Source organism: Ambystoma mexicanum, chromosome 10, assembly GCF_040938575.1.
Source record: "Ambystoma mexicanum isolate Mex_15411 chromosome 10, UKY_AmexF1_1, whole genome shotgun sequence".
NCBI classification, from domain to species: domain Eukaryota; kingdom Metazoa; phylum Chordata; class Amphibia; order Caudata; family Ambystomatidae; genus Ambystoma; species Ambystoma mexicanum.
The window spans coordinates 730,168,771-730,195,653 of record NC_090932.1 but is presented as its reverse complement, the minus strand read 5'-3'; the positions used below and the strand labels follow the sequence as shown (position 1 = coordinate 730,195,653).

The 26,883-nt window shown below is 45.9% G+C and overlaps 1 protein-coding gene across 2 annotated transcripts in view; it reads left to right on the top strand.

Annotated features, from left to right (window-relative positions):
- The window catches only part of LOC138491689 (glutathione hydrolase-like YwrD proenzyme), an 846,074-nt gene that overhangs the window by 227,746 nt on the left and 591,445 nt on the right, over nt 1–26,883 (top strand). Inside the window, exon 1 of one of the 2 annotated variants that reach the window (XM_069618368.1) lies at nt 22,904–22,922. The exons of the other annotated variant lie outside the window; for it this stretch is intronic. The gene's annotated coding sequence lies outside the window, so the exon portion shown is untranslated. Of the gene's footprint in view, nt 1–22,903; nt 22,923–26,883 lie in introns of those variants that run through there. 2 annotated transcript variants of the gene reach the window in all.

The window sequence follows — 26,883 nt, the reverse complement described above, 5'->3', positions numbered from 1 at the left end:
TCAAAAAAGAGCTCAGTGTCATCTGCATAGTTAGTAAAATACAGTCCTAGGGAATCTAGAAGGTCAAATAAAGGGTGGCAGAACACGTTGAAAAGTGCTGGGGATAAACAAGCACCCTGCAGTACTCCACATTGTATCTGTTTGGCTTCAGACAAGGCATTCCCTCAGGTGATTTTTAGCATTATTATTTTTTAAGAACGATTCGAACCACACAATCGCATCTTTAGAACATCGTCTGGTGATAGCTAGCCTATTAGTTTTTCATGGTCGATTAAATCGAAGACCGCTGATAAGTCCAGCAGCATCAGCAGCCCAGATTTACGTTCGCCCATGATGGCCAACATTTCCGTTTTTAATAATAATGATCATCAATAATTTAGCATTTATATAGCACTATGAACCCTCAGATATCTGAGCGCTGCTTATTATTACCCACGGTGTGTGGTGCTCATTTATCAACCTCGGAAGGATGAAAGGCTAAGTTTGGCCCTGCCAGGATTCGAAACCTGTATCAGCAACCTCTGCACAAATGTCAAAGTGAGCACTTTACTTGCTGTGCTATCAGACCGGTATTTACGTCAAGTAGGGCGCTCTCAGTACTATGACGATATCTAAAACACGATTGACTGACATGCAATATGCCTTCCTTGTCCAGTAATTGTAGTGCAGCTATTTTGTCAAGCAGCTTTAGGGGAAAGGGAACATTGGTAATCGGCCTATAGTTGGTCAGGTTTATGGGATGGGCTATTCGCCTCAGTAAAATACAGAACCGCAGGAATATTATGCCCAAGATCACACGCTTAATCAGACACGTGCTCCGCAAATACAGCAAACGCAACAGGTTCTGTTGCAATCACAGTCACCACAGGAGTAACCACAGCAAGTGCCTATGCAAATACAAGTACAGACCCTGCAAGCACAGACACAACAAGCAATGGTGCCACAATGGAATGTGAATACAGGAGCCCCAAAGGCATCCATAACCAGGATAGGGAGTGTGACTGAGGTGGGAGGAAATCCTTTAACAGGTACAGGGATGAAATTGTATCCACAATAAGGAAGCACACGGAGTGACCTGATGTGTTCAGTACTATCTGTGACACCAGACCCCCAAGGGGAACCGAGAGTCAGGGTAATAATAGGAGGAAAGACATTTTTGTTTCTTGTAGACATTGGAGCGACTCGTTCCTCTGTTCGAGAGAGAAAGTACCCAATGTCTGGCATTGCCATGAATGTGCAGGGATTCTCTGGGCTATGAGTTTAGTTCCTTTAACTGACTGAAAAATTACCAATCTCTATAGGAGAACATAACCTGTCTATGTCACTATTGTATTCTTGGCAGACACCAGTAAACATATTAGGACGTGACTTGATGACAAAACTTAACATGACAATATCTTTCACTGACAAAGGGATAGTGTGTTCCACTCCAGGGATGCATGTAAGAGTGTTTATATTAGCATTTACAAGCCAAAAGGCATTTAAAGGTGTCCCTTTAGATCCAGAAGTATTTTTGTATGGAGTAACTATTTTGTTGACATGGCTTCCTGGATTGATAGTTAAACTGTTGAGAATACCTGACACGTTTTTGTTTAAGCCACAAATGCCTATGGATGATGAGGAAGAACACGTTATCCCCAAAGAACTAGAGGCATCAGTGGGAAGAGTGGAAAGGGTGGTTGTTCATGGGACAGAAAATGAGGGAAGAGCATGGAGAATAGTAATAGCACTTGATGAAGGATACAGTCTAACATACTTGACAGATGTTGAGCTATTCAGAGATGAGTATTCAGATGATGAGTTAATATTTTTTTTATAAGTATAACTTTTTGCTGTCCATCTTATCCTACAGTAAACCTAACAGCCAAGTTGTCATCTTGGATGACTTTAACATGTGGTTGGGAAATCCACTAGACTGTGAAGCCATTATCATTGAACAGGCACTCTCGATCTCTATGGTTTTAGTATACCTAGTCACATATACTTGGAAACATGCTAGACTGGGTGGCTGCAAAAAGAATTGCCTATTCAATTGACATATATTCAACCATGTATTTGGTCATAGAACTATACCATCACATTTGTGCTTACTCTTCCTATTAAGACTAAGCCTAAAGAGGATGCAGTAAAAAAGGGCATAAGTAGGAACTTTAAAAACATAACTGAATCTTACCTAGGAAGCTCTTTTGGGGGTCTTTGGGATTCTTCCTCTGATTCCGACTCACTATGTTCTTTGGTAACAAACTATGAGATACAATTAACAGAGATGTTAAACAATGTTGTTCCTTTTAAATCTTGAGTGGTTAGAAATATATACAATAGCTATAAATGGTACACTCCAACTCTCTCTACCCTCAAACAAGAGAAAAAAGAGCAGAGCGGCTCCGAGTCAAAGCACAAACTCAGACAAATAGAGACAAATGGAAGAAAATTGAAAGAAAATACAGAGACAAGATTTTTAAAGCTAAAAGAGAATTCTTCCAGGTAGCAATCACTAACTGGTGAAATAATACAACAAAAGATATTTGAAGTCTTGAGAAATCTGGAAAAGCCTCCAATATCACTAAACCAATTTGTTCCCACTAATACTGACTGCGAAAACATTCAGGAAGTCTTCTTAGAGAAGATCCATTCTGCACAGCAAAAAATGAGTACTGAGAGTAGTGTGAACATTAGGCCTGATCTACCATCAGGAGAATCCCCAGTCCCGGGAAAACCCCCATTTGCTTTCCATGCTATTACCATCAAGCACATGCAAAAAACGCTCAAAGGAATGTGTCCAACTATATGCCAGGGAGCAGTTATTCCATCCAGGATTATACTTCAAGATGGAGACATGTTTGCCCCTGTTATGCTGCCCTAAACCAATGCCTCCTTTAAGAAAAATAAGGTGTTAGATCTTTTGAAAAATGTGACTGTTACTCTATTGATGAGAAAACTGTCCTTATTCCATAAATAAATTCTATGATATGATATGATATGGCATTTATAACGCGCCTATACAGAAGTGTTTCAAGGCGTGACGAAGCAAGGGGGGGAAACAAAAGGAGGACAGACAACGAGCCTACTAGGCCAAGTGTCATTCAGATAGCGCAAGTGCATGGGAAGGGGGGAGAAAGGAAAGTGCGCGGGGGAAGGGAGAGGGGAAAGTGCAGTACATGGGAAAAAGTGGAATAAATAAGAACATAAATAAACAGCCAGCTGGTGGCAAGTGCAAGGAAGTGCAGACAAAGTGCTGGTAAGGGGACTGTAGGGATACAGAACAACGGTCCCCAGGTGCAGGGGTAGCCAGGGAGGCAGTGCAGGTGAGCAATTGACGGGGCCTGGGCCAGCGATCAGAAAGGGTGGCCAGGTAACCCGAGCAGTTTCAGTCAGGATATCAGCAGGGGCGGGGAGAGAAAGCAGAGGCAAAGAGGAAGGTTTTGAGGTGCTTCCGGAACCGGAGATTGTTCTCCTCGAGTTTCAGGGAGGCAGGAAGGCTGTTCCAGAGAGAGGCCCCAGCCGAAGAGAGTAGTCTTCCACCAACTCGTTGCTTAGAGAAGCGACTGACACTGAGGGCATTGGAGGCGGATGAGCGGGGAGCTCGAGAAGGAAGATATTTAGGAAGAGAGAGTTGAAGGTATTGTGGCCCCAGACCCCAGAAGGCCTTGTGTACAATGCAGAGGGTTTTGAACTTAATCCTTGCAGCCACTGGGAGCCAGTGCAGAGCTTTAAGTCCTGGAGAGATACGATCCCTGGGCTTGAGACCAAGGACAAGTCTTGCAGTCCTGTTCTGGATAAGTTGCAGAGGGAGGAGAGTGGAGGCAGGCAGATTTAGATAGAAGCTGTTACAATAATCCAGCTTAGAGAGGACCAGGGCTCTGGAGACAGTGAGCTTCTGGGGAAGGAGAGGAAAGGAAGAATATCTCTAAGGAGGTGCAGCTGGTAGGGTGACTTTTTAGAGACGTTGGAGATGTGAGGGGAGAAGGAGAGAGCAGAGTCGAAGATGACCCCGAGGTTTTTAGCCTTGCAGGTGGGAGTAGGAAGAGGGCCAAGGGAGGCCGGCCAGCGAGCAGCAGGGAAGGAGGGAGTGGGTGTGCCGATGAGTAGAATCTCAGTCTTACTGGCGTTAAGGCAGAGGTTGTTGGTGGCACACCACTCCTGGATGGCAGACAGACAGTCAGAGATGAGGGAAGGAGAGGAGGAGGCCGAGGGTAGCCTGGAAATGAGCTGGGTATCATCCGCATAGCACTGAAAGATGGGACAGAGAGCGGCAATGCGGTGGGCAAGGAGTTCCAGGTATTGGTTGAACAGCCAGGGAGAGAGGTTAGATCCCTGGGGGACACCACCGGTAGAGAAAAAGATGTCAGAGAGGAAGGACCCCAGTTGGACCTGGGAGGGGCGGTTGGAGAGGAAAGAGGTCAGCCATGCCAGAGCCTGACCAGTGATACCCAGCTTATCACAGAGACGGTTAAGCAGGATGGCGTGGTTGACAGTGTCAAAGGGAGAAGAGAGGTCAAGCAAGATGAGAACGCACGGGGTATTAGAGTTGAGGTTGGTGAGCAGGTCTTCACGGATGTTCAGGAGAGCAGTTTCCGTGCTTCTGGCAGCTCTGAAGCCAGACTGATGGTCATGAAGACAACCAACAGATTCAGTGTGGAGATTAAGCTGGGAGATGGCCAGTTTCTCCAGGAGCTTGCCAAGGAAGGGAGTGATGGAGATTGGGCGATAGTTAGCCGGGCAGGAGGGGTCTGCAGAGGTTTTTTTTTAGAAGAAGGTGCACAAGGGAGTGCTTCAGTGGGGAAGGGAAGACTCCAGTGGCGAAGGAGTGGTTGCAGAAATCTGCCAGGGCAGGAGCCAGGGAGTCGATGTGGCCCTTGATAGTTTTAGAGGAACAGGGGTGAAACTGTTTCGACGAGACTTTCATAGATCAGACTTGTCTAGAGACCTTGTCTGCAGAGAAAAGGGGAAAGGCAGAGAAGGAGGGAGGAGGGGTGGCTGAGGAAGGGCCAGAGGAAGAGCAGGGGATGGAGGGGGGGAGGCGAAAGGAGGAGAGTGAGGACAGGATGTCCTGAGTTTTAGAAATGGAGTGAGAAGCCAGTGCCGTGCAGAGGGCCTGGGAAAGGATAGGAGAGGTAGAGACTGCGGCAGGATTGGCCAGTTCCTTGCAGATTTTAAAGAGTTCAGCTGAGTTGTTAGATGCCGCAGAGACGCGGGCTTGGATATGAGCTCTCTTCTTGGTGAGGGCAGAGAGCCGGTATTGCCTTTGCACCAGGCAGCAGGCCAGTTTGTCAGGGGATGAACTTGAAGCATGCCATTTCCTCTCAGCCACCCTACACCTATGTTTTAGGGTGACGAGGTCTGAGTCATACCAGGAGTTACACTTGGCTTTGGGCTTCAGGCGGATTCTCAGGACAGGGGCAAGGATATCAAGAGTGTCAGATATAGAAGAGTGGAGCGTGGAGAGGGCTGTGTCAGGGTGAGAGTCATCCAGAGGGGGAGGAAGGGGTGAGAAGGTGGCGGCGAAAGCCTCAACTGACACGCGTTTCATGGGTCGGATGACCGAGAAGGTGGGTGGCAGTGACAGAGGTGGCTTGGCCTGCGGGGTAGGGAGGGTGAAGTGGGAGAAAAGGAGAAAGTGATCACTCCAGGAGAGGGGAGTAGAGAGATGGACAGAGAGGGGAAGGTCAGAGGAGATCAGAACATCAAGAGTGTGTCCTGCAGAATGAGTTGGGCCAGAGAGGAGAATGGTGAGTGAGAGAGAGTCGCAGAGGTCGCGAAAGAGTCCAGAGGGGCGACAGGAGGCATCCAGGTGGATGTTGAAGTCTCCAAGATGGAGGAGTTGAGTGGTTGAGGCCAGGAGTGAGGAGGACAGGTCTGCCCACTCTGAGAGGAAGGAAGAAATATGACCAGGTGGCCATAAATGCCATATCATATCCCACTCTTGGAGCTTGCCAATTATGCTGCATGCCCCCTCTACTTCTACACATTCGTGCCATATGTCCTGTCCTCCCACAATTCCAACATTGTAGCAGCTGTCCTCCATTAAATCCTCCTCCCCCTTGAGGGTTTAGAAATCCACCTCCTCTTCCTCTAAGTCCATTCCCTCTATCCCGTGGCCAAAAATTGTACCCACCTTGATCTATAGGGTACCCTACACTGCTTGACTGCACTGGCTGTAACTCTTGGATGGCCATGCTTTCACTGCTCATCAATACTGCTCCTTATATGGCAAATTTGGACACTTTTCTCTGACCTAATTTTGCTTCCTCCTGCATTCTATTCTCAGCTTTATTTCTTATTCTTCTCTTGTAATAATCGACAATGATGTACAATAGACAACTGTATTTCTGGCCATGGCTTTGCTTCCATCCCTACCTGTTTCTTCATCTGCTTTTGCATTGACTTGGGCAGTCCCTGACATAAAATATGATGGAATAATGCTACCGTTTTATCCCACGGATCCCTCGTCTCAAGATGCCAAAGTTCTTGAATCTCCTGAATAAAAGCAACAGGATCCTCTTCCTCACCCATTTTCCTTGTCATACTCGCACCCATATATGTGTCAGGATATAGTACTCTAAGCGCCCTCCATACCTCTGCTCTACAATTGTTTAATGGCGCTCCATCATGTGTCGTGTTTTGCGCGGTCACACTCACATATCCTGCTCGTCTCGAAATGTCATTAGCTAGGTCCCTTAGAAAAACTGGTAGTAGGCCTTTTATGTCACCCAGTACTAACATCATTCCCGCTGTCATTCTTTCTAACTCATAATTCCATTTTCTCCACTTGCAGTCAGACTGGGTCATTTACATTTAAAATGTCTTCGTCCATTTGTGGCCATATATATATATATATATATATATATATATATATATATATATATATATATATATATATATTGTGGACGTCCTCCTCCTTTCTCTACTAATGGGAATAGTGTCAATCCTGATCTACAATCATACCCCCCTACACCTGTTTTCGAGGTGCGAATAGTTTTGCTTGTTCGTCCCCATCCTGGCAATGACCTTAATCTACTTACATAAGGTGCAGATATATCCCCTGCACTGCGTGACTGTGCTTGTGGTCATTCAGAATATGGTGCCAGTTATGGTGCTTTTTCTTTTGGTCTTCTAAATCTGATCACTTTATGCCTCTTTCTATCTGGATCTATTGAAAAAATGCCTGTGCCTTCTCTTTGCGCTCTTTCATCTTCTTCCCTTTCTTCATCTGACAACATTATACACCAGCTGGTATGGCTGTTGTCCCTTAACTCATCCTCAATATGTAGTCTACTTAAGTGCAGCGTTCTATGCTCGCCCATCATTATGTCATCCAACCTTTCTCCTGTTTCTTTAGGTGGAGATCTTTCGATGCTCCCTTTGGATTTATAACCATCTTTCTCCCTCGTTTGCCTATATAAATCCCCAATCCTATTCCCTATGCCTTCTGCCTCATGCTCATCAGCCCATGTCTGTATTCTTGTTATCCCTTGCAGCTTCCTGTGTGGCTGTTGTGACCCTCTCTCTTCTTCTCATCATTCTCGTGCTTCGATTGGTATTATACATCTATTAGCAATGTGGTCTATTTAGTCATCCCTTTGTCCCCTACTCCTTCTCATTTCTTCTTCCCTTCTTCTCATCTCCCTTTTCTCTTCTTCCTTTTGTCTTCTTTGCAACCTATGTTCTTTTAATCTCTTTGTTTCTATCTCTTCATGTTTCTTCTCCTTTATTTTCTTTCAATTTCCTTTTCCTTCTTTTCCCGTTCCTCTTTTTCCTCTCTTTCTCTACCATCATCAGTGCCCTTTGCATCTAATCTGAGTTCAGTCTGTCCTCCTATGCACTCGTTCTGAACTATTGTCACTTTGTTGGCTTTTTCATTCTCGTCTTTTTGTCTCTTGGCTTCTTCTTATATCTCCATCTGTCTGTCCTTTCTTTCATCACACTCTTTATATTCATTGCGTGCTGACATATATTTTCATTCTTTAATCTTGCTCTCTTCTATATTGTTCTCACTGCTATAAGGGCAGTGCACATATGTCGGATTCATAAACCCCTCTGCAGCTTTTAAGTCCTTAAAAGTAAAAAATACCTGCTTGTCTTCAGTTGTGCTATCATTTTTAGGAGGAGAAAGAGGAGCTGAGGGCTTTACGTCCTCCCCTTTAGGCTGATTAAGCACCCACTCCTTTTCAGGCGGGTCTTCTTTCTCGCTGTGATACATTTTCCATAGTTCTAAAATGGCTATGCTTTTCTAAAACTTCTTCCCTATATACACAGCATGAAGGCATGTTGTCATGTGTTGTAATACTGTTCTTGATAGCGAACCTTCTTGAGGCCAAGACACGAACATTTTGTCAGCCGTGCCTTTTACCCATTCTGCATGGTACTTCATAATCTTGGGTGTGTATCTCGGTAATGTTTCAAACAAGTGTAGCATGGGAGTGTCCCCCATAATGACAAGTCATTTTTAACTGTCAATACTTACCGGGTCTTTTATTCTGTTATTGCCTACATTATTTATACCACAACAATCAATTCGGGCCAGCCCCATCAATGACCGTCCGTGACCCAAAAAACAATTCTTTAACTAATTTTTAAGCCTATACAATAATGTTCTCCTTATACCTTTGTTTACACTTCTATCGATTCCTGCTGTCCTATTTTATTATTGACACTCTAAAAATCTTCTTTCACTTACTATTTTTTCTTAACTGTTATTCTTCCATGATTGATGCCAATCGCTTATTTTTAGTGTCTGATAACCAACTAGATTATTACTATCATTTTATGTTTCTTAGTTTAAACAAATGAAAAGTTTTACGCTGACATATTTATAACCCCAAACAAATGTGCACTGTAATTTTGTATGATCATCTTCCCTTACTTTCTCTAGTAAATGTAGCTTAACTCCAGTTTACCCCATCTTGGAGTGTGACAAGCATTCTTCATATTGGCCTTGCCTCAGGAATCCCTAAAAAATACCCCCTCTGGGAGTGTAATGTGTGCCTTTCTGTCTCCTTGGTACTAGAGATCGAGGTATCTCTCTCAAATCAAATCCTGTTACTATATATATTTACACTTACAATATAATCCCTGCCCTTTTATTTGCCACTTGCAATGCTCTACTTATCTGCGTTGCTCAGTTCGAGTTCTCGGTATCGACTCTTCCCCAATTGACCAGTTCACCGTCAGTCCGGGGGGCGCCGGACAGGAATTTCTTCAAAGGGGCACCTGCTGACTGTCTCGGTTTCACACATTGTGTGGTGAAATGACAGCCCCAAGGTGACAGATCGTGTTTATCAGGAATAAAGAGACTTAATTTTCATCATATAAAATGACAGCCTGTAAAGAGAAAAGCCTATTTCGTTTTTGTAGACGTGAGCACTGGTTTCCTATGTTAACTGTGGCCTATCTGTGTGCATAAGATTAATAATACATTTACTTCTGTTTTAATACAGTAGAAAAGAAAGATTGTATTAATGAACAGCAGGCCTAGGTGTAATACAAAATGTTATGTGTTAAACACATTGGGCCTCATTACAACCCTGGAGGTAACCATGCCGCTATTTGGTGAATTACCGGGCCATTCCGACCTTGGAGGGCCCGGTATTTCCCAATTCAGGGAACCCGGACCCGGTGCATCCCCATTCCCATTCAAGACCCCATAGGGCTCAATGGGAATGGGGAGAATGCAAACAACGGTTAATGGGCCTGTTTGCATCCTGGTCTGCTCGCGGGACCCGCTAAGGACGCCTGGTTTTACCAGGCGTCCATACCAGATCCCGCGAGCAAACCTCGTAATGAGGTGGTAGCTGTTTATCAGGGCAGGCAGCTCTACCGGCCTCGTTAAACCCCTACTGCCAGGGTCGTAATGAGGCCCATTGTGTCAATGTAAAATGCTATTCTTTTAGACTTATGTATGTAGCTTGTTTTTCCCCATTGAACTGGAAGGTCTGTGACTCTGAAATATTGACCTTAAGACCCTTGGCTGAGGACCTCTAGGAGAAGGTCTGCTTTTCAATTTAAATGCTATGATATAAAGAGAATTAGATCAGAATTGTGGGATTTGCAGATAACACAGCCAGCCAAAATGAACTTTAAAGTCAGGTCTCCCCATTAGCTTCGACCAAAACCCTTTGAAGCCCATGAAGGGAAGGCATGATCACATGTGCCCGCCAGATGTCCTGATCAGGTCATAGAAGAGAAATGAAACCTAAGAATTGGTGGGGGCTATGTGAAACTGAGTGACCCAGGTGATGCCTTCCGATTGATTAACATTGGGCCACCTTTTCTTTAATTAAAAGAGAATTGTATGTCCCAGTGAGCTCACCCAGGACTCAGATTAAAGAGGATACACATCACACCAGGACCAAGTAAACACAAATTGTGTGCAATGGATACAACTCGAGTTATGTGAAGCATTATGATTCCTGGCTTCACATAATTCTGAGGGAATAGAAAGTTGTTGTGATGATAGGTTATGAAAGTAAGGTTTGAATCAGGAAGGGGCAGATTTGTGACTATTTCGGCTCAGGAGCAAATCACGAAAAAGGATAGTTCCGCCCAGGAAGGGCGTGCCCAAATAAATTTGTATTTTCTGACTCGCCATAAAATATAGAACTTAAATATATATCTGTGCTGCCAATTATCTGAAAAATTAGGGTAGCTGCCATGTTGTTAGATTTTCAGAACCCAAAAGTGTAAAACTATGTCATGATTCCTACACCTCATGTCCCCAGCCCCCCAAGATGTCAGGCTGAAGCCAGGCCACGATCACCTACATGGCCCTTAAGGGCCTCTACATCCCTCCAAAGACCCACTTGGAGTCAGACTTGGTGCTTGTGGCACCAGACTCACTCACTCCCATAGGATAACACTGGGGATCGGACTTGTAGTACATTGATGGGGACAAGATGGATGCCCTCACATATTTCGGTTCCCAGAACTGCATGTGCAGTCTAGTCTTTTGGGTGTGGTTCAGCCCACAGACACCTGGGATACCCAGAGACTATTTAAGCCACGCCCAGGCTGAGAAACATGCTTTGTGTTTTCTGCACCTGCAGCGTGACACTAACCATGTTCGGATCGGTCTCCAGTAGGCCTGCATCTTTCTTCTGCGCTCAGCTCCTGCAAGAACAAGAACACCGTTAGGAACAGCCTTACCTTGCTGCGCTTCTGCCCATCATTCATCGCTCCTTCTGTTCTGCGGGCATCTTCGGCGGTGTCACTTCCCACCCCAGCACGCCGCTTCCTAAGGAAAAGAACAGAAAAAAGGCATTAGTAAGCATTCAGCAAATCTTCGCTTATTTTTAAGACTGTACGAGGTTCAAACGCTTACCTAAATCCCAGCCGCTCTGGGGGAACTCTGTCTCTGGAACTTCTCATCCATCTGCAAGAGGGAAAAGACACTCCAGGTTAGCGTGGAAACATCTAGAGGCGCCGCATACCGTGCTTACTCACCGCATTTCTTCTTCATAACCGGCATCCATGCTGAAAACGTTGCGGCACCTAAAAGACACAGAAAAAGAACTCAGTTCAATACAAATACGAAAGGGTCGCATCGCGCATTGTGCTCTCACTCACCTTCAGCGCTACTCATCTCAGCAGCACGTCGCCATCCCCGGACACCGGCCATCATCTAAGGAAGGAAAGGAATGAAGTTAGAAAACTGTTCAAAAGACTCATTATACTTACCTGTCGGACTCTTGCCAGTGAAGTAACTAGGCAACATCGAGCCCGCATCAATCAACGCGCCCCTGCGCTGAAAGCAGGACAGAGAGCACACTTTCCAAGAAAACAAGGTGAGCTGTGGATCAAAGGGAAGGGTTGCACCCCGGGGAAGAAGGGGTTCAAGCACACAGAGACAATATGGAGTTAAACTCTACCAATCCTGTATTTCAGGCCCAGTCTCCAGTCGAGTAGACTCCAGGGAAGGGTTTGAGGTCCCAAGAGGTCAGAACAGGCTGAGTGACGTCCCCGTGGATACCGGGTGAGCGTTACAAACTACCTTTCACTTTGAAATGATGTATTTGTCTTCCTCCCTCAGCTTCCATAACTCCTACTTCCCAACGTCTGGTCCTATCAGCAGCCAGTGGGTGTCTTGGTGGGAGGTGAATGGAGTGAGCTAGCCAATCTGTATCATGGGAATTATGATAATATGTAGGTGTCATCAGCCCTCTATCTTGGCAATTTCAAATCTAAGAGGGGACTTGCAAGAAAGCAAATAGTGAAAGAGACCAGGAGAGCTGCCTAATCCATTGGGGCACCACATGGCTAGGGGAACAAAGCTAAACCAAGGCCTACCTAGAAGGAGGGAGAAAAGGAGAAACAGAGACTTTGCTTGGAAATCTGGGAGCCCTATCTGAGAGCCCTGTGCTTGCAGAGACCTGGCTGGTTAATAGAGGCTTGAGGTGTGAGCTGCCTGCCAGAAAGAGAGTCCTAGGATCTGGCATGCCTGCTGAGCTAAGAACAGAGATATCCCATGTAAGTAGATATATCCCAAAACTATCAATTTGGTGGGGAGATACCTTCCTTAATACCTTTCCCTAAGTGGTGAAAAGGGGGTAAACTGGGTCATCCCTGTCCATATTGAACTAAAAAGTGAACACAAGGAATTCTCTATAGAAGAACACACTTTTTTTGTAAAAATTCGAAATTGACAAAGGATTATCCCAGGGGACTGTAAATGACTCTAGTCTATAATGTAATTGGGTAACCCTGCTGTTCAATTGAATGTGCTAGTGTTGCCCAAAAAGGAAAATCCCAACACCTTGCATTGCCTTTGAAAACAAATTGTGCAAAATTAATTTTCCCTTTTTTCTCCAAACAAGAATCCCAAAGTGTTGCATTTCATTTATTCCCTTGCATCCCAAATCAGAATTCCAAAACATTGCATTTTACCTAAATAAAAAGCTCAAAACGATGTTCCATTGTGTTCCCACTCCCTCTACCTTGCCTTCAGATCAGGGGGGTCATACATATTTGATGCCTGGAGGGTGGGGGGTTGCTGGGAGAAAGTAGTATTGTGCCATCTAAGTGTGTGTTTTGTATTTTTTCTATTGGTTAATCTGTAAGAAATCTGATGTAAATTGAAACTGCAAACTTCAAAATATTACCTGTGTCAACTGAAAGTCCTTTAAACCTATATTAGTCAATTGGTGCAAGAAATTTGGGATATTCTGTAGTGCCATTGGTGGGTGATTTTTTTGTGATTGACTATGATTCTTTGCAATAAAAAAAATATATTCTTACTATACACCGGCCTGGTTCCTAGCTGAATAATGGTAAAGAAGGTATTTTGACATAGGGTACGCTAGAAGTGGAGGCCTCACTAAAGTTGAATCTGTAAAGCGTTTTGTTGTGCCTCACCTTACTTGGGATTCAGGGGGAACTTGCTGAGTTGAGAGTGACCATATAATAAACTCTGACAAGTATTTTTCTCCGCTCTACACAGGAAATTCAGCGATCTTCTGGCTAATGGTGGAAGGCGTCAAAAATCAGAGAGTCTGGATCTGAACACGGGAGACTGGATCAGAACCATCTGCACCACTACCAAAATGTGGAGTAGCACCTGGCGCTTTCCAAGTACCAGATGTAATTACCAATAAATTATCTCAGACCCAAATAACCAGAAAGACTCAAAGAATAGGGCAAAATACTACTTTATTATCAGTTCAATAAAGTAGGGAAACTTGGTGAACAAAGAGATTGCAGCTCACACTCTCAAATACATTTTGGTTACAAAAAAGCTTTATATCTCAATATACGTAAGCTATGATGTCATCCTACGGGGCAAACAGTAAAACCTATCAGACGGAGGGATTAATTAGGGGAACATATTTACCTGTAACTTATTTAGGTGCATTATTGGCTGCCCCATATTTGGTAAGCATGCCTTGAACTACCTCTAATTGTGTATAATACAGATAATAGTAGAATAACAACAACGGATTGGCTTCTGCAACAATGTATAACCCATCATTGCATAGGCCCTTATGATTGGTTGGCATTCTCTCCCAACCTTGGGCATTTCGTTAGCAAAATGAAATCCAGGTGCAGGGAACAACATCAGGCAACCACCCACTTGGCCAATTCGCCTACCATCGCTCATCAGTTAGGCCCCAAAGCCAAGGTTAGAGGACCTTGCTGACTGTTCTCTTCCTCAGAACTTTGCAGGGAGTGAAGGTACATTGCTATCTTCATCTGAAGCTTAATGAATAGGCCTTGTTTTATGGTCTTGCACCACGTGTGAGGTGACCATGATTTTGTCCATCCAGTCCTTCTTTTTAGTCCTATTTGATTCAATTATACTGGGTGGTATTACTCCTCTTGGCTTCTGGACACTTGACTGCACCGTTTTACATATGCTTTCTGCATCTTTGATTATTCAATACTTGGTACTTGCAAATGTTCACTCCTTTGCTAAATCTAAAAGAAATATGTCGTGCATATGTGGCTTATCCTCTTTGACTCCATTCTTGCCTTGCAATTACTTCTCGCTGTGGCATCCTTGATCCTGAGACAAGCACATTTTCTTTGTTCTTGCACAGAGCTGTATTCTAGAGCCTTTCAGCTCTGCAGCCTTGGTCTCTTTTCTTCAGGTTTCTTTCTTACTATTTCTACAGAGTCAACGTCCATTTTCCCATCATGGCTGCATTACCTGTGTTATATTTTCTACTGCAGCAAACTTTTATATATCTCATCTACCTTGCATTTTTGCATATATACATCTACCGTATCTCTTCTCACTAATCTTCTCAGTGCACATGATTTCCTTGTATTTGCATAAATGTTCACTTTGTTACTTCAGTCCCATCTTCATTCTTTAAGTGTTTGCATGTCGTTTCAGTGCGTCCTTGTGTCTTCTCCTTATGACGTCGCTTTACATTCGTCAGATTTCACTTCCAGCTCTTGTATGTTCAGTAGTGTCTGCAGACATCCTTCTACCACATCCGTTCAAGGGTACATTCGATACGGTTGTCCAAAGGCATAATGTCTTTCATATCCTCGGTGCAGTTTTGGGACTCTACCAGGTGTCATACACAGTGCTTTCTTTTTTTTCCAATATGACATAGGTGAGGGGCAGGCACTATAGAAAACGTGTATATATGCCTCTATACAAAAGCATGTAAAACGTGCCATTTAATGAAAACAATCCAATAACCGATAATAATTGCATAATGTCCCTTTATTTGATGATGTCTTGTTGGTTCTGGAGACATGTTAACAAACAAAAACACTTCTTTGAAAGTGAAGAATATTTAAAAATATTATTTTTCCATAGCACTGAATGTGTAAACTACAGATCCCTTGACAGAAGAACACCCTTTCCCTAGTGTCAGGTGTCGATCCCTAGGTGGCGCGTGATGGACTGCCTATCTAAAAGGGAAAGACAAAGAGTACTATCCCTACATATACAATGTTCCTTCTGCTTCGGAAGTTGTTCACAGCAAATATCAAGGGTTAAGTCAAGTTTACATATCCTGAAGGAACTATTTCCATAAGGCCTTTAGGCCATATCTTGCTTTATTGACCTTCCAGAGAAGTGTGTCAACCATACACTTATTAAAATGTATTTCTAAAAAGTTAAGGTTAAAGTCTGGTGGGCAGTGCCCACTTGTCTTAAAAGATGAGCTGAAGAAGGAATACCCAGGGATCTGGATTTTCCTATGTGACAGTATGGTCCTTATGGATGCTTAGAGAGTGATCGTCAGCCACAAATGTTGTATCTTGTTTTCGTCTTATATTGTCAAGGGCCAAGAGTGCTTCTTGTTCTGTTGTGGCTGTCTGTCACAGACTCAGATCACCTCGACTATAATTATTCAACAGGATTAATCTGGTATATAAAGGATAAGGAGGTATGGTCTCCAATATAGTAGTATTGCTTATTGCTTATGCCTATTGAGATGCCTGCTTCAATTCTCTTTGCAAAATTGCACAGATTGGGAGCATTTTCTGCACATTTCAAAGTGCATCCCTAATTAGCAAACAGGATGAGCCTTAACATGGGCAGAAAACCAAAGGAACCCCGTGTGCCTGCTTCAAACAGGCGGTGGGGGGTGCACAATGTATGAGAGTTTAATTTCTGACAATTTCTTGCATTTTTTAAGTGGGACAGCAGCGGTGTGGACCACTGCCATTCCACTTACATGTCAAACAGGGACAGAAATGATTCTCTTGTATATTTCAACTTCCCAGTAAAAACCTTTAACGAACAGTCACTGTGAAAGACTCTCTCAGGATCCTGGCGGGTGTTGGGAGCCTGTCATACGTTAGCATTAGGGTCGGTAGTGTGCTCCCAACACAAATTCGTGGAAGTGGGTTGGCCACTCCATCATTTGCGCTGGCATACAGCTCCCCCAAACAAGTGCAAGTCACTTTTTAATTGCCTGATTTTCACTGCATCGGGCCCAGTGTAGTGAATTGGAGGGAGGGAGGGAGGATTCACGCGACAACAGTTAATACATATCCATTTGGAGCTAAAGATATATGTGTTTCAGTCTTAAATCTCCTGCATGATTATAAGAGGAAGAACTATTGTTTTACAAAATCACTCAGTTCCAGTCATGCATGCTACATCATGTTAATGGTTTCTTTTCAACACAATGTATGGAAGCGAGCAATGGTAGATCATGGGATCAGAACGATTGTGTAGTACCTGAATAGTGAAGCTTGTAGCAGAACACAGACAAATGCCACACAGAGTGAGAGTTGGTGTGATTTATAAGTCAAGCAAGACCCGAAAGGTGGGCATATTTGGCAACACGCTCCTGTACTGTCCCAGTTCCGAGGGACGTCCCGTGAGCACACAACACAAAAGAGTTGTGTCTAAGCCAGAGACCACCAGCAGAGCATACCTGTCAAACCTACGGGTTTAGCCCAGAGACTCCCAGTTTTTACGCTCCTCACCGGGTCTCCGAGAGCATGAAGTCTCTTCGCTTTTCATGGGGGAGAAAATCCGCCACCTGCAGCCAGTTGCCAGCATAACATCTTTGCCGGCACCCCCGCCCTGCCTGCCGACTTGCTGAGCGAGTATCCTGCTGTGGACTCGTTGCGGGCTGTGGCGCTGCCCCTACGTGTGTGCATGTGCAATCCATCCATCATCTAGCCCCCCCCCCCTCAGAGGAGGCCCTCACTTCGGCTGATGATCTGCTGCTGCTGCTTGCAGCGTGTGTCCTGTAAGCTCACCCCAGGAGCCTTCATTATTTATTTATTTAGCATTTTTAAAGCGCGCACACAGCCCGCGGGCATGCGCGGTTACAGGAATTGTTTTTAGTTGCGCAATAGTTTTTTTTTAGTTGCGTATTTATAATGCGCTTAAAGTGAAACGTGGGCCCATACTTGTCGTTAGCTTTCACCCAATACCCATAGCTCTCAACTCACCCGCTTTTGGCGGGTGTCACCCGCCTTGAAAGCAGATGAATCACCCGCCAAGTCCTTCATACGCCCATTACCTCCACGTCCACTCTTCCTCGTCCCAGTACTTACTTCATGAGGCCCCTGCCTCCGACACAGGACCTTCTTCTATTTCTTTAAATTCCTATAACTCCTCCCCCACATCCACGTCACTCAGTTTAATTTTTCCTGCCTCTGCCAGGTTGGACTTTTTCTTCCCGGTGCGGGGCACTGGGGAGCACCGATTGCTGGCCCCCGGGGGGGGGCTGTGTGGCGGGGCCCTCGGCTCCCTCAGGTGCGGCGCTGCTCCTGGGCCACCTGCGGGGCTTGGGGTCACAGTTGAGCGGGATTGCCTCGCTCGGTTCTTTGCTGGGCTCCGGACCGCAGCGTGAGCATTGTGTCCCGGGTCCTGCATGGCCCGGGGGAAGGTAGGGAGAGGGGAGGACTGGGCTTGATGTTTTTCCCCTCTCCTCCTGTTTTGGCCATCTTGATTCGACAGGCCTTTTCCTTGTGCTCTGTGTACACATCTTTATTGGAAATGATGGCAAGCACTTGGCAGTATGGGCTAGCCTTCCCTTTTGTTGTGTGGCCTCTCTGCTTCTTGTCGTGGGGCGACAGTGGCAGAGAGTCTTTGAAAGTGCGGGGGCTCTGTTCTGTCGCAGGCATGTCACATACCACCCGCTCCTCAGACACACACAGCAAAGGATGCACCGGATGTTAGCTGCATTCTCTGGGGGAAGGTAAGGAGAGGGGAGGACTGTGCTTGATATTTTTCCCCTCTCCTGCTGGTATGGCCATCTTGACTCCTTCAACATGCCGTTTCCTCGTGCTTTGTGTACACATTTTTGTTGAAAATGATGGCAAGCACTTGGCAGTATGGGCTAGCCTTCCCTTTTGTTGTGTGGCTTCTTGTCGTGGGGTGACAGTGGCAGAGAGTCTTTGAAAGTGCGGGGGCTCTGTTCTGTCGCAGGCATGTCACATACCACCCGCTCCTCAGACACACACACAGCACAGGATGCACCGGATGTTAGCTGCATTCTCTGGGGGAAGGTAAGGAGAGGGGAGGACTGTGCTTGATATTTTTCCCCTCTCCTGCTGGTATGGCCATCTTGACTCCTTCAACATGCCGTTTCCTCGTGCTCTGTATACACATCTTTATTGGAAATAATGGCAAGCACTTGGCAGTATGGCCTAGCCTTCCCTTTTTGTTGTGAGGCCTCTCTGCTTCTTGTCGTGGGGTGACAGTGGCAGAGAGTTTTTGAAAGTGCTGGGGCTCTGTTCTGTCACAGGCATGTCACATACTACCCGCTCCTCAGACACACGCAGCCCAGGATGCACCGGATGTTGGCTGCATTCTTTGCGTGCAGCCTGTGAAACGGCGCAGCTTTGGACGCGTCTGCAACCGGCCTGAAGGGTACCGGCCTGGCATAGTCTACACTTTGGGTTCGAGTATCTGCGGTGCCTACTCAGCATTTCATCCTTCCTAGACGGATGCATTGGAACGATTTAGAGCTTGGGGCTACCAGCTACTGGATACAGGGCTCAAGCCACCTCTCAGTAATGTGGCGAGTTAGTGGTGTGTTTGGGTCTGTGCTAGCTATGGACGCAGACTCCTTGTCCTGTCCTCTTCCTCTGAACTGCACGAGGGAAGGTCAAAGGAGATGATTTTCTTTTCCCTTGTCCGGCATGGAATTATAGAAAATGCATCATGGAAGTAATGGCCATTCAGACGGTTCCCAGTATCTCTTCTTTTAGGGCCTAGGTCCTCCGGTGCTGACGTGTTGCTTTCACGCCTCCTCTCAGACTTGTGGGAAGTGATATGGCACATGGTGGCACATGTCTGTGCTTAGAGGGGTTCTCAGAGCCCCTGGTGCCGGTGGAGGGGGATGTCACTTCAGTGGGTTTTTCCAGTGTAGGAATACCACAGGTGGGGGGTTGCCTTTGATGTCTGCTATCCGGGATGGATTGCTTTGCCCTGCTTTGTGACAGTACTCTGCCCTTTTGACACCAGCCTGGTGGCTCCTCTGTCGGCTGGGGGGGGGGGGGGCCCTGGTCTGCTGGACTTCTGGGCTGTCCTGTATCTTCCTTTTGATAAGTCTGATCTTTTTGTGGGCTGACAAGCATGCTGTTATATTGTGGCGCAGGCATGCTTCAACGTCCTGTGATTTTCCTCTCGTGCAAGTGCAGTGACTGGCGGTTTTCCCTGGCTCCTCGTCTCTATCTTCTCTGAGGTGTATGGGACCGGTGGGGTTCGGCTTCCTGGGTAATGGGCTCCTTCCGGAGGGGGGTATCGGTTGCAGTTCTTGTCTCCTCCTGTCCAGGTTTGCATGGTTAGGACTTTGGTACCCAGCTCACGGTCCAAGTAGTTACCGTCTTGCCCGTTCCTCTCCCTGTTCAGGGTCAAGTTTTCTACTTGCGGGTGTTCCTGGTCCCTATGCCTTCTAGGATGTGTCAACTGCTTATGGGTCTCAAGACCCTGCACTGCTTGTCCGGACATCTGGGGAGAGTGTACTCTGGATGTTGTGCAGGGGGGGCGCTTGCTGGCTGGTCTGCGCTGGGTTCTCAGAAGGCAGTGTGTCTCGGCTCGCCTGTTGCTGAAGTTACGGGGCACGTGGCGTCTTGCGTTTTTCGGTTCCTTGAGCCTGTCTTCAGTTATGTCCCCTGGTGTCTTATACTCTCTCCCACTGGTTTCCGACGTCTCAGCTTTCGTAGTTGTGTTTTCGATGTCCCCAGCGCTGCGAGTCTCCCCGCTGTGGTAGCGGGGGTTTCAGGTCTACAGGCTGAGGTGTGCATGGTCCATCCTCCTGTGGCCTCTCTTACTACCAACGCCAGCAGAAAGGGTCTACATTGGGGGTCCTCTCAGCTCAAGGGTTGTGTGATCTGGGGAGAGCCGGCGATCATCCAATTGGCAAGAGTTGTGCCATTGTCCAAGCTCTGGTGTACTACAAGGAGTTGCTGGACGGTCGGCGGTTTTGATCTGATCGGACAATATGACGGCCTTGGCATATGTCAACTGCAAAAGGGGTTCCAGCTGTTCCTTGCATGCTCTGGCAGCGCTGATAGGCACCTGGGAGAAATCTCATCTGGTGTCTCTGGTGGCCTCAAGTATCAGAAGGGTGGACAATGTTCAAGCGGATCTTCTCAGATGCTGGTTTTCACTCCTCAGCGGAACTGGCCCTGTTGGCCCAGGTCTTTGCAGTGACTTGTGTCAGATTAGGGTCCCCGGTTCTAGACCTGTTTGCATCCCCGGCCTCAGCAGAAGTTCGCCTCTTCTGCTCTCGGTTTCAGGACGGGGGGATTGGGGAATGGACGCCCTCTCTGTACAGTGGCCTTGGGGTTTTCCTTTATGCCTTTCCACCTATTCCCCTTCTGCCCCGCATGGTTTGGCGCATCAGAGTGTCCAGGGTGACTGTGTTGTCGTTAGCTCAGTTCTGGTCCCGCCGGAGTTGGCTCCCCTCTCTGTTGGAGCTTCGGTCCTAGGAACCTTGGCTGATTATGAGGTGGCCGTGTCCCCTTCAAGGAGATCTGCGGTTGGAATTCCACTGGATGCAATGGGCAGTGTGGCTATTGCTCAGTCTAGGTTGATATCTCGGGGGTTCTCTGATCCTGTAGTTGAGTACATAATGGATGCTCTTAGACCCTCCACTCTGAAGGTGTTCTGATAAAGGGCTTCCCCCTTGGGATCTCCCTCTTGTATTACGGTTCATTCAAGGGCCTCCTTTTCCGAGATTGATATCAAACATCTTACACTGAAATCTGCTTTTCTTATTGCCTTCGCTTCTGCCCGTAGGCTTGGGGAGATTGGGGCTCTCTTATGTCACCCTCCTTTCCTGAGGGTGCTGCCAGACTCGGTGCTGCTGAGGTGTGGCCCGAAGTTCCTCCCTTAAATTGTATCTCGGTTTTCATACCTCTCAGGATCTGGTTCTCCCTGACTTCTTTCATGATCCGAGAATGCATGAGGAGGTGTCTTGGCTTAACATTATGTCCGGTGGGACGTGTTGGAGTATTTGGCTAGGTTTGCTTTTTCCCACCAATCTGATAGTCTTCTGATTGCTTGTGGTCCGGCTGGGGCTGGGCAAAACGCATCTGTGGTTTTCCATTTTCCGATGGTTCCGGGTTGTGATCCCAGTGCCTATATGGCTTTTGGCCTGCCTGTGCCTGCGCACGATCAGGGGCGGTCCGCCAGGGGTTTGGCGGCTTCCTGGGCCGATGCAAGGAGGGTTTTTCTCTGCAAGAGATTTGTATGGCTGCCGCCTTGGCTGGTCTAGGGATTTCCATCAACCGCTATGGGTTGAGTTTCTCCCACTCGAGGGGGGGTTAGTTCCTTCGTGGTTGGAGTTTTATCTGTGGGGATGTGAATTAAGAGTTATTGTGGGTGTGTTTGCTGCACTGTTTTTAGCTCTGTTTCTCATTGGGACCTTTTCCCCGTTGCTGCTTTGGTATACCTCATGAAGTAAGTACTGGGACGAGGAAGAGTGGACGTGGAGGTAATGCTCTGATTACTTACGGTAATCTTCATTACTCCTAGTCCTACTCTTCCTCGTCACAGTACTGACGACCCTCCTCACCCTCCCTGCGGGGAAGGTCCCATGCTCTGGCTTGGTAATATGAAACTGAGTGACGTGGATGTGGGGGAGGAGTTATAGGAATTTAAAGAAATAGAAGAAGGTCCTGTGTCGGAGGCAGGGGCCTCATGAAGTAAGTACTGTGACAAGGAAGAGTAGGACTAGGAGTAATGAAGATTACCGGTAAGTAATCAGAGCATTCACTTCTATGGGCCTCTCACCCGCCAAAAAGAAAATCGGCTGTTTTCACCCGCCTTGCTGACAAAAAAGGGTGAGAGCTATGCAATACCCTTTATGACCCATTGAAAGGCTAATTATTGTCAGCAAAGTTTCAGGCCCTCAACTCTTCTCACAACTTCTGAACTTTTACAATAAGCTGATCTCAAAAACCCACAAATAATCCTTATACTTTTTTTTATTAACTGCATTCATTTAAAAAAAAATATTTGAATACTGGTTGCACACAATGCACTTGTTTTACTTTCTATTGTTTTTCTAATGGCAGCTACAACAATGGAGTAGACCTTTTGGCATGTGGGCGGAGCCTTGTGTGGCTTTGGGCGGGGCATACATCTCAGGGTTTTTGATGTTCAAATGTAAGCAGGTATGCAGCAGAGGCAAGGTGCTGTGAAAAAGCACAACATAAATGTCAGTCGGTAATGTTTAGAAAACGGCCTATCCATTGCAGGCTTTAATCCAGTCCCCATCCTGAGAGCAAGGTTCACAAAATTATCGGTGGTGCCCCAAATCAAATGATATGCTAGTCGGGCAGCAGATCATCATTTGAGGCTATTTTATGTGGTTCTTTCTGCAGCAGCCGGAAGTCAGCATGGACAGGGAGGCAGGATTCTAATGTTGTATAAGATTCCGGTGATCAACTAGTGAAATCGGTCCGCATTTCAGCTCTCCTCAGTGAGCTGCTTTGGCAGTAGCATAAACGCAAGTCACGTGAGTCAACGTGGCAGCCATGTCTCGTCAGATACGGTAAGGCTCAGCTATAGCCGGCGTGCCTTTTCAGGAAATGTGTAACTTTTGTAGCAAAGACCATGAAACGCTTTCCCAATGTTGGTTTTATTCCAGCGAAAATGGTTTAAATACGTCTTCACACAGGACCGCTAACTAAAACATTCGCTGCGAGTTTTTATATTTAATCTTTTCAATGTGAACCAAGACGGCGGGAACGTTTGAGCTGCTGCGGGAGACCTACTCGAAAACCATTAACATATTACACAGCCCGTTGCGACAACGACACATAAATAAACCGGTCGTCACAAGCCCCATTCCATTTACGATCTATTTATCCAATCCAGGTTTTCCCTTTGCTTTCTGGAACTCGAAAGTCTGACTTGATAAAGCGAAAAGCAGAATTAAAAATTCCAGAATCGTACTTGCCAACGTTCTGTGACCAAAAAGATGTAGGATTTTTCAAGTTTCAAAAATAATTCGCAAAGCAATGGCATCACAGGAAAATAAAAAGCATACATTGTTGGCACCATTGAAGCATTCTAAAATACACAACCCATCAAACAGGACAACATGGAAAGATGTTCAAATGTTAAAAATGTATAATTCTGAATGGTAAAGTAACACCAAATTCAATTGCACAGAAGGTAATCACACAGAGCTATTAGGCTACGTTTGCCACTGCTCTGTAGCAGCAGCCTGGGCAATATATATGTATTCCTGCAGTGCAAATTGAACACTTAATGACATGGGAGACTGATACCCCCCTCAGTCTGATAGGCAGATGCTGTGTGATGGTGTTACGCTCTGCCACTTGACTTTCCTGGTGGTTCACCTAAGGGTTGTACCGGCAAGAGTGCAGGACTGAGTCACATAGCTCTCAACCATTTGTGTCGCAAAGTCGGGGGAAAACAACCAATTTTGTTTTTGGCGGGTGAGAACCCATTGGAATGAATGGGCGTGCAGGAGTCTTGGCGGGTGAGTCAGCTCTTTACAAGGCGGGTTACACCTGCCAAAAGAATGTGAGTTGAGAGCTATGGAGTCATGTAGCTGTCAGGTCCGTGGATTGGTCTGAGCCCAATGAAAATAATTGTTGCAGTGGGAGTTACATGTACGCTTGCGTGAGCCTCATTTAGGCTAACGCAAGCGCGTTTTGAATAAACGCGTCCCGAACGGCAGTTGCCCCCGGGAGCTCAGCAGCACCAGACGTGTCTCCGCGTATTCCTCAGTGCGAGTGCGTGTGTTTATGAATGAGGCGGCCGAGGCATCAGATGTACCAACATTGGCAACGAGGACGGCTGCTCGTGGGAGGATCACAATTGCATATGCGAGCGCAATTAACATCATTCCTCCCTCCGATGCGGCCCGAATCCGACGCTGAGACGGTCAGCCATTTTGGAATCTGCTTGTGGTGCAGTTGCAACCCGCGAGGGTGCTCGTGCGCTGCCCACGGGCCGAAAACTCAAGAATTTTTGGAACTTTTGTGGTTCTCGGGGGAGGGGAGCTGCGATTTTGGCCTGAGGGCCCATTTCTTCACAACAATTATGAAGAGCCAGCAATCCATGCCTGAAGGCCCAGCTACAGAGGGTCACTGAAGGAGGAGCCTGCATACCACGCAGACAAGACGTTCAGGTCAGTGGTCAACAGTGAAGGGACACTCCAGAAGAACAGGTTTGCGGCATCAGTCACGTGGGTGAGGTGCCTGTGCGACCTGCGAAAATGAGTGACCCAGATGAGGGGACGGCGGCACCTGCGTGAGTGGCACATCGGCAGCATGGCACTCTGGCACCCATGCCAGAGTTCGACACTTCAGGCCCTCCCTCCAAGTTAGGGCCCACTTGGCTCGTATGGATTAAAAAGCTGGACATGTTCTTCAGAGCGACCGGGGAAGATGACGACGATGCCAAGGTCACTACGCTTCTGTACTCAGCAGGAACTGAGGTGCTACGCATCTATGAGTCACTAAACGTTCAGGTGGTAACATATGCCGCCGTCAAGACTGCCCTGCAGAATCACTTCATTCCACTTTCGAATGTAGGCTTTGATAGGTTTTGTTAAAGACTCCAATCAAGCAGTCCCACTAAGTCAGTGCCTTGTCTGGGATTGCTCAAGGGAAGCCCTTAATTATATATTTTTATGTCCAGTTCGTGTACTCTGGATGACAACCCTTATATAACACCCCTCTCTTAGAATCCCCCTGACCCCACTGAGCCAAGAAGTAAGTTTGTTTTGCAAATTTAAAAGGTTTATTTGAGAATTAAACAATATATATGTATATCGCACTTTTATAATAAATTAATAATTGATATCACACTTGTGAATATGAGCAGTAATCAGCAATAGGTAATCCTACAATAGCACAGTTCTGGTGACTTAGGACTAGGAACAGGGGAATAAGGTATCAGAGAATGCTTTATGGTTTCAAGGAGATGCAAAGATGAATAAAAGGCAGTACAGAAATAAACTTGATATGATTTCAGCAAAAGATAATGTGATCACTTTTTCTTAGACAATTCACTCCCCCCCTATGCAATGTAAGGAGATGCAAGTAACACACACAATTCTCAGGAATACACACAAATGCAATACAAAGTTCCAGTTCCCCCCAGCGAGCTTAGAGGAAAACAGGTATGATTTTAAACACAGGCAAAATCCTTTAAATGTGATATGCAATGAAGTGAAAAATATGCTAAAATGATTTTAATTCCCTCTAGAGGTTCAGGGTGGGTGACAGCTACTTTGTATTAGTTCAGGATCACTTTAGCAATTCTCTATGAATGATTATCAGGTTGCAAACGAATTTCAGCAAAGGAAAGCGAGACTCTGCTATTTTGACAAGTGAAGAAATTGAGCCAAATCGCAAATCGCGGCAATTTTTCTGAGTGCGTCGAGCACGATTACGGAAAAACTATAAGGAGTAGCAAGTCGGTTTTAGGCTCGTTGGAAAGCTTAGAATCTTAGCTGAAAGTTACATTTTGTCCCTAGGACAAACGGTTCCTGAGATACGGCCGATTTTGTGAAGGTAGATTCTCAAATTAAAAGTAAAGCTCAGAATGACAGATGACCATTTTTCAGCTTTGAATCAAAAGGAAGGGACACGATTTCTGATGATGCAATTGTAATAGGTTAAAATAGTTTGAATTAGATTATTTTAAACTAAGAGATTGGGTTTTTTCACAGTCCTAAGGATACTCACTCCTAATTTTGGAAGGACTGGGCCTCGTTACGGATCTGATCAACAGGTTGGACTGGACTTCTGGCGGGTGGTTCTGAAGTCCCAGCGATCTGGGTCAGCTCTGCTCTCTGGGTCTGTCAGGCACCGGTCTCTGGAGATTGATGGATTTAAAGTCTGGATCTCTGGATGTGAAGTCGTCTGTCAGCGTGCTCCGCAAGGAAATGGGAATTGAATGTCCCTGTCTGGCTTCCAGTGGCTCTTTTTATTTTGAAAATGGGTGGGTCGGCTAATTCTGCATGCCCAACCCTCTCAAGATTTGATAGGCCAAAGGATTCTTTGGTCCCTGATTTGAGAACGGATAGTGTGTCAGAGTGATGTCAGCCATTTACGATCTATTGAAGAAACGCCCCCTTGCTTTTACCTTAGAAATCATTTTTCATAACTACACATATTTCCCAGATACACAGGTGTTTGACATTACATGCACATATTACAGATTACTTAAGGTACATTCTGGCCCAACTCTGATCTTCCTGGGGGCTTGCATTAAAAAATGACAACTTATTTTCGTTTTTGGTTGATTTACCATTATCGGACGTTTACCAAAAATGGCACACATGTACACCGTCTTTCTACCCATATTCCAGTAAATTTTCATTTTTCTAGCATGAACCCTGTGTCTGCAATCTCCATAATTCATGGGGTTTTGCCTCAGAACATCGTACGGAATTGAGTTTGGACTCAAATTGTAGGTACAATTTCCATTTTAAGGCTCTCCAAATTGGACATTCCTGTCATCTGGTTACA